Genomic DNA, 10,971 nt, shown 5'->3' on the forward strand with positions numbered 1-10,971 from the left:
CCACGCCCATTTACTTAAGAATTACATTATCAGCCCTAAAAGTACGGAAATAGTGTTCTCTGCGTGTATACTTGGTATTTTGGTGAATTTAGTACGGCATCCGGGAACTTTTGCCATAATAACTATATCCATACTATGACCAATAAGCATACTATATACTCAATTCATGTCACAAATTGTGTGGTTAGTATGAGTATTCAAACACAGCTATGGTCTTTTTTTTGTTTTCTTGATTAAGGCAGGTGTTTCAGCCTAGCTCAGTGCTTTCTGTGGTGGTGGGGCAAGCCAGCAGAACATATGGAGCGTTACGCTGTGATTGGCTCAGTGTTCTGTCACTAATGGAGACTTTACGTCACTGCCAAGTGTAAGAGGAGACCTTGAACATTTTAGCCCTTCGGCTGCCATAGAAGTGCCCGTCCAAGAAGGCTCAAGGTCATTGGCCACAGATAAAATGACAGAAAACCACGTTATACAGAAGCTTTGATTGGACTGATCATGTCAACATCATACTTTCACAATTTTAGCTAGCAGTCATCATCATGAATCAAATTGACAATCTACTGGCAAATCCTTTTTAATCCTTGTCATATGAAGAGAAATAATGAAGAGAAATTATAGATAAAACGTATCAGTGCTCATAGGCCATTGGACATAAACATTACACAACAAGTTGAATATCGCAAATTCAGCGAGTGGTTTGGAAGGAATCGGTGACAGTGGCTGTGTGGTCCTAAATCTGGGATTAAGGGGCTTTTTTCTAAATTGAAAAGGATAAACATTCAACATTGGCCATGCTGTCAAATAAGCATGATTTGTGCCACGCTCAAAACAACTGTTAATTCGGAGGACCGCAGCGCCACCTTCTTGTTCAAGTGAACACAGCATGAACAAAGTGAGTCCAAAAATGTATTGTATGCTGCTGCATAAATGATGTAATATGCCAGGGAGATATGTATACTGTAGCTAAGAAAGTAATAAGAAGTGTATGTTGTGTAGTAAGCTGTTAGTAGCCCATGTGCCTCACCCTAATAATTTGGTCTATTTACCCCTCTAAATTTCCCTTACTGTTCTGACTGTTCTACTGTAGCCTATAACCTGTTTTAGAGAAATGTAATCATCAAATATTGTATGAGCTTTCATTGTCTACTCATACGCCCCCTTTATTTATCCTATGGTTCATCAAGTTTGCAGACGACACTACAGTGGTAGGCTTGATTACCAACAATGACGAGACGGCCTACAGGGAGGAGGTGAATGCCCTCGGAGTGTGGTGTCAGGAAAATAACCTCATACTCAATGTCAACAAAACAAAGGAGATGATCATGGACTTCAGGAAACAGAAGAGGGAGCAGTACTGGAGAGGGTGGAAAGTTTTAAGTTCCTCTGCGTACACATCACGGACAAACTGAAATGGTCCACCCACACAGACAGCGTGGTGAAGAAGGAATCTTCAACCTCAGGAGGCTGAAGAAATTTGGCTTGTCACCAAAATCACACAAACTTTTACAGATGCACAATCGAGCGCATCCTGTCGGGGTGTATCACCGCCTGGTATGGCAACTGCTTCGCCCACAACCGTAAGGCTCTCCAGAAGGTAGTGAGGTCTGCACAACGCATCACCGGGGGCAAACTACCTGCCCTCCAGGACACCTACACCAACCGATGTCACAAGAAGGCCAAAAAGATCAAGGACAACAACCATCCGAGCCACTGCCTGTTCACCCCGCTATCATCCAGAAGGCGAGGTCAGTACAGGTGCATCAAAGCGGGGACCAAGAGACTGAAAAACAGCTTCTATCTCAAGGCCATCAGACTGTTAAACAGCCATCACTAACATTGAGTGGCTGCTGCCAACATACTGACTCAACTCTAACCACTTTAATAATGGAAAAATGTATGTAATAAATGTATCACTAGACACTTTAAACAATGCATTAATGTTTACATACCCTACATTACTCATCTCATATGTACAGTGCCTTGCGAAAGTATTCGGCCCCTTTGAACTTTGCAACCTTTTGCCACATTTCAGGCTTCAAACATAAAGATATAAAACTGTATTTTTTTGTGAAGAATCAACACCAAGTGGGACACAATCATGAAGTGGAACGACATTTATTGGTTATTTCAAACTTTTTAACAAATCAAAAACTGAAAAATTGGGCGTGCAAAATTATTCAGCCCCCTTAAGTTAATACTTTGTAGCGCCTTTGCTGCGATTACAGCTGTAAGTCGCTTGGGGTATGTCTCTATCAGTTTTGCACATCGAGAGACTGAAATTTTTTCCCATTCCTCCTTGCAAAACAGCTCGAGCTCAGTGAGGTTGGATGGAGAGCATTTGTGAACAGCAGTTTTCAGTTCTTTCCACAGATTCTTGATTGGATTCAGGTCTGGACTTTGACTTGGCCATTCTAACACCTGGATATGTTTATTTTTGAACCATTCCATTGTAGATTTTGCTTTATGTTTTGGATCATTGTCTTGTTGGAAGACAAATCTCCGTCCCAGTCTCAGGTCTTTTGCAGACTCCATCAGGTTTTCTTCCAGAATGGTCCTGTATTTGGCTCCATCCATCTTCCCATCAATTTTAACCATCTTCCCTGTCCCTGCTGAAGAAAAGCAGGCCCAAACCATGATACTGCCACCACCATGTTTGACAGTGGGGATGGTGTGTGTTCAGGGTGATGAGCTGTGTTGCTTTTACGCCAAACATAACGTTTTGCATTGTTGCCAAAAAGTTCAATTTTGGTTTCATCTGACCAGAGCACCTTCTTCCACATGTTTGGTGTGTCTCCCAGGTGGCTTGTGGCAAACTTTAAACAACACTTTTTATGGATATCTTTAAGAAATGGCTTTCTTCTTGGCACTCTTCCATAAAGGCCAGATTTGTGCAATATACGACTGATTGTTGTCCTATGGACAGAGTCTCCCACCTCAGCTGTAGATCTCTGCAGTTCATCCGGAGTGATCATGGGCCTCTTGGCTGCATCTCTGATCAGTCTTCTCCTTGTATGAGCTGAAAGTTTAGAGGGACGGCCAGGTCTTGGTAGATTTGCAGTGGTCTGATACTCCTTCCATTTCAATATTATCGCTTGCACAGTGCTCCTTGGGATGTTTAAAGCTTGGGAAATCTTTTTGTATCCAAATCCGGCTTTAAACTTCTTCACAACAGTATCTCGGACCTGCCTGGTGTGTTCCTTGTTCTTCATGATGCTCTCGGCGCTTTTAACGGACGTCTGAGACTATCACAGTGCAGGTGCATTTATACGGAGACTTGATTACACACAGGTGGATTGTGTTTATCATCATTAGTCATTTAGGTCAACATTGGATCATTCAGAGATCCTCACTGAACTTTTGGAGAGAGTTTGCTGCACTGAAAGTAAAGGGGCTGAATAATTTTGCACGCCCAATTTTTCAGTTTTTCATTTGTTAAAAAAGTGTGAAATATCCAATAAATGTCGTTCCACTTCATGATTGTGTCCCACTTGTTGTTGATTCTTCACAAAAAAATACAGTTTTATATCTTTATGTTTGAAGCCGGAAATGTGGCAAAAGGTCGCAAAGTTCAAGGGGGCCGACTACTTTCGCAAGGCACTGTATATACTGTATCCTATACTGACTCCTCCTGTCTCAGCCTCCAGTATTTATGCTGCAGTAGTTTATGTGTCGGGGGGGCAAGGGTCAGTCTGTTATATCTGGAGTACTTCTGTCTTATCCGGTGTCCTGTGTGAATTTAAGTATGCTCTCTCTAATTCTCTCTTTCTCTCTCTCGGAGGACCAGAGCCCTAGGACCATGCCTTAAGACTACCTGGCATGATGACTCCTTGCTGTCCCCAGTCCACCTGGCCGTGCTGCTGCTCCAGTTTCAACTGTTCTGGCTGCGGCTATGGAACCCTGACCTGTTCACCGGACGTGCTACTTGTGGGTGTCAGGGAAAATGTATGGAGTAAAAAGTACATTGTCTTCTTTAGGAATGTAGTGAAGTAAAAGTAAAACGTTGTCAAACATATAAATATTAAAGTAAAGTACCGATCCCCTAAATTATTTTTACTTGAGTACTTTACACCACTGTGTAGATCGAATTGTATTTAATAGAATTTCTAACATTTTCCATTTCCAAGGTCCATTACATTGGCTTAGAAGTGGTGCTCCTATTCAGAGTGGATTTGGATAGACACAGCCCCCTTTTCCTCCCTCACACGGGACTGTGATGCTATCCTCGGCTGGCCCAGTACTGGAAGCCAGGTGGGTATACTCTCCCCTGGGCTTTACGTGCCCTGTGTCTGGCCCTCCTCACTCTACCATGTCCATCAACTGCCTCTACCAATTCAGCCACAGCCCCTCTTCTACTTCCTCTTCCTCTTATTGCAAAAATCACTGAAGCTGGAGACTCTTTCCTCCCTCACTAGCTTTAAGCACCAGCTGTCTGAGCAGCTCACAGATCACTTCACCTGTACATAGCCATCTGTAAATAGCCCATCCAACTACCTCATCCCCATACTGTATTTATTTATCTTGCTCCTTTGCACCCCTGTATCTCTACTTGCACATTCATCTTCTGCACATCAATCACTCTAGTGTCTAATTGGTATATTGTAATTACTTCGCCACTATGGCCTATTTATTGCCTTACCTCCCTTTTCTTACCTCATCTGCACACACTGTATATAGATTTTCTTCAACTGTATTATTGACTGTATGTTTTGTTTATTCCATGTGTAACTCTGTGTTGTTGTATGTGTTGAACTGCTTTGCTTTATTCTTGGCCAGGTCGCAGTTGTAAATGAGAACTTGTTCTCAACTTGCCTACCTGGTTAAATAAAATGTAAATAATATCAAGTTGCCCATGGTGCCCCAGGTGGTCATGGTGCCCCAGGCGGTCATAGTGCCCCAGGCGGTCATGGTGCCCCAGGCGGTCATAGTGCCACAGGCGGTCATAGTGCCCCAGGCGGTCAAGGTGCCCCAGGCGGTCATGGTGCCCCAGGCGGTTATAGTGCCCCAGGTGGTCATGGTGCCCCAGGCGGTCATAGTGCCACAGGCGGTCATAGTGCCCCAGGCGGTCATAGTGCCCCAGGCGGTCATGGTGCCCCAGGCGGTTATAGTGCCCAGGTGGTCATGGTGCCCCAGGCGGTCATGGTGCCCCAGGCGGTCATGGTGCCCCAGGCGGTCATGGTGCCCCAGGCGGTCATGGTGCCCCAGGCGGTCATGGTGCCCCAGGTGGTCATGGTCTTTGTACACCTCTTCACACACACAAAGAAAAAGGATTAAAACAACATATTCCTGACGACCAAGTCTGGACACTTAGAGAACATTTATTTTCATACACACTCATGTATAATTGATGGCAGTATTTGGGTGTTGAATTCTAAATACATTGTCAGAAACATTATAAGTGCTGAATGGCAATTTTTCTGCTGATGATTGAAGAGTGTATCGTTCCCGTTTACATCAAATCAAATCAAATTTATTTATATAGCCCTTCGTACATCAGCTGATATCTCAAAGTGCTGTACAGAAACCCAGCCTAAAACCCCAAACAGCAAGCAATGCAGGTGTAGAAGCACGGAGGCTAGGAAAAACTCCCTAGAAAGGCCAAAACCTAGGAAGAAACCTAGAGAGGAACCAGGCTATGGACTGGGGTGGCCAGTCCTCTTCTGGCTGTGCCGGGTGGAGATTATAACAGAACATGGCCAAGATGTTCAAATGTTCATAAATGACCAGCATGTTCGAATAATAATAAGGCAGAACAGTTGAAACTGGAGCAGCAGCACGGCCAGGTGGACTGGGGACAGCAAGGAGTCATCATGTAAGGTAGTCCTGGGGCATGGTCCTAGGGCTCAGGTCCTCCGAGAGAGAGAAAGAAAGAGAGAAGGAGAGAATGACATGAAATGTAATCGTGTTTCTTAAGTTTGCATGTTATAGGCCAAATGTTTTATCTCTTAACGTATACTGTGTCTATTTCCAGCTATGTAACCAGCAGTGTAACTGTCTCCCTCCCAAATATGTATGCAAAATCTCACTTTCTTTAGTTACAATGCTGCCTTACGAAATTGAGTGATTGACAAATGATATGTTATTATGGCTTCCTCTCTTAGTTCTCATTTTTCTGTCATATATCTTTTTTAATTAGTTATACTATTTTGATTTTGATTACTGCAGTTGGGTAGAGCTTGCAAATTAAGCATTTCACTGTACCTGTTTGTGCATGTGACAATACAACTTGAACTATAGGGAAATAGTTCCACCTTCTGGTTAAACCTAATCAATTCATGAGTCATTGTTCATCTCAAGTAGTTTGCTGTACCCAGCTACAGACTAGTAGTTTATGCTTGCTTGGCAAGTTAAGGCATGTAACACTAAATAAGAAATGCCCTGACAATAAAAATGTCAGGATACTGTATGCAGCTATTCATATCATTCACCTGAAAGACCAAAGCAAATAAATCACATGCAGGATGTTTTTCAGTTGGTAACCATTTATAAATATGCTATTCTTCAATACATAGGGTTGACTGTACAGATTACAATCAGTTATCATGAGATAAAAACACATTATTTTAGTTTTTAATTAATATTTCATCACAGCGCTCTGCAAGCTCACATTTACAGACTAAAGAACTCTGCTCAGCAAGCAAATACATTTAAATAAAAATACAATTATAAAACTAGAACGCTTCAGAGTTTTGCGTTTTGTCTGGTTGGAGGTCTGGTGGAAAGGATACAGCTTCATTACTTTATCCCAGATGTATATCCCACATGTATATCCCAGATGTATATCCCAGATGTATATCCCACATGTATATCCCAGATGTATATCCCCGATGTATATCCCACATGTATATCCCAGATGTATATCCCACATGTATATCCCAGATGTATATCCCACATGTATATCCCAGATGTATATCCCAGATGTATATCCCACATGTATATCCCAGATGTATATCCCACATGTATATCCCAGATGTATATCCCACATGTATATCCCAGATGTATATCCCACATGTATATCCCACATGTATATCCCAGATGTATATCCCACATGTATATCCCACATGTATATCCCACATGTATATCCCAGATGTGTGTCCCAGATGTATATCCCACATGTATATCCCACATGTCTATCCCAGATGTCTATCCCACATGTATATCCCACATGTCTATCCCAGATAAGTAACCAAAAAAGTGCTAAACAAATCAAAATATATTTTATATTTGAGATTCTTCAAAGCGAACCTTTGCCTTGATGACAGCTTTGCACATTCTTGGAATTCTCTCAACCAGCTTCATGAGGTAGTCACCTGGAATGCATTTCAAATTAATGTCAGTCAATCCGGAAAATGTCAAGAACTTTGAAAGTTTCTTAAAGTGCAGTCGCAAAAACCATCAAGCGCTATGATGAAACTGGCTCCCATGAGGACCAACACAGGAAAGGAAGACTCTGCAGAGGATAAGTTCATTAGAGTTACCAGCCTCAGAAATTGCAGCCCAAATAAAAGCTTTACAGAGCTCAAGTAACACACACATCTCAACTGTTCACGAGAGACTTCGTGAATCAGGCCTTCATGGTCGAATTACTGCAAAGAAACCACTACTACTAAAGGGCACTACTAAAGGGCACCAATAAGAAGAAAATACTTTCTTGGGCCAAGAAACACGAGCAATAGACATTAGATCGGTGGAAATATGTCCTTTGGTCTGATGCCCAAAGTTTTGTTTTTGGTTCCAACCGCCGTGTCTTTGTGAGACGCAGAGTAGGTGAACAGATGATCTCTGAAGGTATGGTTCCCATCATGAAGCATGGAGAAGGAGGTGTCATGGAGTGGTGGTGCTTTGCTGGTGACACTGTCAGTGATTTATTTAGAATTCAAGGCACACTTAACCAGCATGGCTACCACAGAATTCTACACCGTCCCATCTAGTTTGCGCTTAGTGGGACTATCATTTTTTTCTTCAACAGGACAATGACCCAACACACCTCCAGGCTGTGTAAAGGCTATTTGACCAATAAGGAGAGTGATGGAGTGCTGCATCAGATGATCTGGCCTCCACAATCACCCAACCTCAACCCAGTTGAGATGGTTTGCGATGAGTTGGACCACAAAGTGAAGGAAAAGCAGCCAATAAGTGCTCAGCATATGTGGGAACTCCTTCAAGACTGTGGGAAAATCATTCCAAGTGAAGCTGGTTGAGAAAACGTCAAGAGTGTGCAAAGCTGTCATCAAGGCAAAGGGTGGCTACTTTGAAGAATCTGAAAAAATATATATTTTTGGATTTGTTTAACACTTTTTTTGGTTACTACATGATTCCATATGTGTTATTTCATAGTTTTGATGTTTTCACTACTATCCTACAATGTAGAAAATAGTTTTAAAAAATAAAGAAAAACCCTTGAATGGCTAGGATGTCCATCACAGAACCCAGACCAGATGTATATCCCAGATGTCAATCACAGAACCCAGACCAGATGTATTTCCCAGATGTATATCCCAGATGTCTATCACAGATCCCAGACCAGATTCAGGACACTGTGTATACTGTATGTGTTTCTGTTTGAGATCAGGACAAATAATAAAACATGCATCTGAATATTTACAGCCAACTAATTTACATTTTACAGTCAACTAATGTACATTGAAAGTTGGAAAACAAGTCCTTTTAAAGTCCTTTTTGAAAGAATAGTACAATTCCTCACACATACAGTATGGTTTTATAGTTGTCCAAATGAGCTATCTTGTGGGTAGGGAACCATTTGAATAATTTTATTCAGTCATTTGAATAGCAGACAAGATCAAAATGGAAGCTGTCCATGAAGCAGTGACAACTGAGTGAGCATTCAATCTGACTGAAGTACATTCACACACCCATTGTTTTTATACTCTCACCTGGCAAATATAAAAATATGTTAGTCATGAATACAACCTTTACATTTCTCTCTCCAGGACTTTCCTTTGACTCTGAAGTTAAGCGCTTTGTGATTTAATTGAATAGTAGCTATAAGGAAACTGCAAAAGAGGAGCATTTTCACTCATGGGAAGGATAAAAAAAGAACACAAGCCACTTGCGTATGAGATCCGTATGTCTATGAAGGGATCTGGAGTTGGCTTGAGGGGGATGGCCAATATATGCAGCTGTTACAATGTGCTATAAAGTCTAAATATCTTCAGACATTTAAAAACATTGTTTGCACTTTATATTATCATTCATTACTTTGCTTTGTAGATCAGAGTTCCTACGACAATGAGTAATCAGTAATAATCCAGTATCATTGGTCAGAAGCCCCACCTGACCTCCATTTCTACAAAACCAATAACATTCAATAATGAGAAAGTAACAAAAATACATAAAGTGCACCTTAAGTTAAGAACTTCACAGGCATTTAGTGCAGACATTTATGAATAATATAAACGTAATAAAAAGTTAAATTAAAATACCAAAAATATAACATGACAAAGCTAATATTTAGAAACTAGGAAAATATCGTTTGACATGTGAGTAATTCAAAGTTTCTAAATGTCCCACATTCCCTGTCCTAGTTGATTCTGAAACCATGTTGTTGCATCATGGACCACATTAAGCATGTTTTGCCTTTGCTCCCACCTAATGGTCTTTATATTGCAGAAGAAGTGCCATTCATATGAAATGAATGATTTTTTTGTTTACTGCTGTTTAGTGTTCAGTCTAACCAAGATATACTGTTTTATCCACCTCCATCCTGTCCTTTATAACCCTTCAGTTGGCATCATCTGTAAGTAGTAACATTCCTGGTTGTTTTATTAACACTTACATATCATATGTTTGTGTTACTTTTACAGATATATTGTCACTAGCCTAAACCGGATTAGCCGTTCCTATTGAAATGAACGTAGCTAGCTGCTATCAACATGTTAGCTACTTAGTATGTGCATGTTTTGTATGCTGTGACTTTTTGTGTTGCAATTTTATACTTTTGATCCTTAAATCGACTAAAGATAGCTCCGGCCTAGTTCTTGGATGATTGAGTGTTTTGGACGAGTTTCAACTGGCTGTATAGCTGAAAAAGCGCTCGGTGGGAGCAAGGACTTATTAAGGGCAGCACGAGGACAGAAAGCTAAAAAACAATTAAAAACAGAAAGAACACAAAGAAAATCATTCATGTTTTTATATGTATTTACATTATATAACTTAATAATAAATATAATAATTTTCCTATGCACACTCACATTGTAATTTCTGACCCATTTACAGTAGTGAACATATTAATATTGTATTACAGAGAGTCTAGCAACCTTGAATAAGAGCACAAGTCATATTTTAAAGATAGCAATATGGTAGATGGTTAGAGAATCCACAGGTACAGTAAGGTAAGGGCCCTCAGTTTCACTCCCACTCCCTCCCCCTGGAAGTGTTAGGGACTCTGACCATGTGTTTGATCAGGAATACCCCCAGTGTATTAGTATCTATGTACTGTATGACTAGACTACTACCCCCAGTGTGTGCCTATTGTAGACTGCTCACTGTGTGAATGGGTTCTGTTGTAGACTACTGTCTGTGTGAGTGGGGCCTGTTGTAGACTGCTCTCTGTGTGAGTGGGGCCTGTTGTAGACTGCTCTCTGTGTGAGTGCGGCCTGTTGTAGACTGCTCTCTGTGTGAGTGCGGCCTGTTGTAGACTGCTCTCTGTGTGAGTGCGGCCTGTTGTAGATTGCTCTCTGTGTGAGTGCGGCCTGTTGTAGACTGCTCTCTGTATGAGTGTGGCCTGTTGTAGACTGCTCTCTGTATGAGTGCGGCCTGTTGTAGACTGCTCTCTGTATGAGTGAGGCCTGTTGTAGACTGCGCTCTATGTGAGCGGGGCCTGTTGTAGACTGCTCTCTGTGTGAGCTGGGCTGTAATCCGTCTATGTATCATGTGTTCTTCATCAATGTCAGACAAGGTCAGCAGCCTTAACTCAACACCCTCCCCTCCCCTCCCCCCCTCCCCTCCCACGCC

Source organism: Oncorhynchus tshawytscha, linkage group LG01 (genome assembly GCF_018296145.1).
Source record: "Oncorhynchus tshawytscha isolate Ot180627B linkage group LG01, Otsh_v2.0, whole genome shotgun sequence".
NCBI classification, from domain to species: domain Eukaryota; kingdom Metazoa; phylum Chordata; class Actinopteri; order Salmoniformes; family Salmonidae; genus Oncorhynchus; species Oncorhynchus tshawytscha.